This window comes from Penaeus monodon, chromosome 31 (genome assembly GCF_015228065.2).
Source record: "Penaeus monodon isolate SGIC_2016 chromosome 31, NSTDA_Pmon_1, whole genome shotgun sequence".
In the NCBI taxonomy this organism is placed as follows: domain Eukaryota; kingdom Metazoa; phylum Arthropoda; class Malacostraca; order Decapoda; family Penaeidae; genus Penaeus; species Penaeus monodon.
Genome location: NC_051416.1, coordinates 35,778,349 through 35,778,937, shown reverse-complemented (window position 1 = coordinate 35,778,937; position 589 = coordinate 35,778,349). Strand labels below are relative to the sequence as shown.

The 589-nt window shown below is 35.1% G+C and overlaps 1 protein-coding gene across 1 annotated transcript in view; it reads left to right on the top strand.

Moving 5' to 3' along the window:
- LOC119593197 (striatin-interacting protein 1 homolog) overlaps positions 1 to 589 on the top strand; it is a gene marked incomplete at its 5' end in the record, with an annotated part of 39,144 nt that overhangs the window by 20,462 nt on the left and 18,093 nt on the right.

Genomic DNA, 589 nt, shown 5'->3' with positions numbered 1-589 from the left:
CATATGTAAATCGATAAGTATTAGATGATTTCAATAAAAGGGACTTGGCAAATCAAGTACTCCAGAGTCAAGCTGTTAACTTTTTTCTGAGACTGGATTAACTTTATTGCAGTAGTGAAGTTTGATTCATTGAAACTATAAGGCATGTATTCTATTGTTTGATGTTTTCATCTAACACTATAATTTGGTTGTAGAGTTTTACTTCTAACCATAATTGCACAACTGTTTTTTTTTTCTACTATTTGGCCAATTGCTTGATAAAGGAAGGTTGCTAGTCACTATCTAAATTATTAATCAATCTGCTCTGTGCTCCTTTCAAAAATTCCAACCATTCATTCTCTTGCGGCCTGTGATTACAGGGGAGTTCTGAACCCTGAATCCGGCACAACCCTACAGCAGTTGTGAGTAAACCAATTATAGTGCTATTCTTTTAACTACTCTTGGCCATTTTGAATCCAGATGTCAAAGATTTTAAAGTAAGTAAGACCATAGAGCAGTATTTCACTAAAAGCCTCTTCAAATTTACAGAAAGCTCAAAGGTGCCTTTTGTTAGTTTGGTTGGTTTCCTTTGCTAATAGCAGGAGCAGCT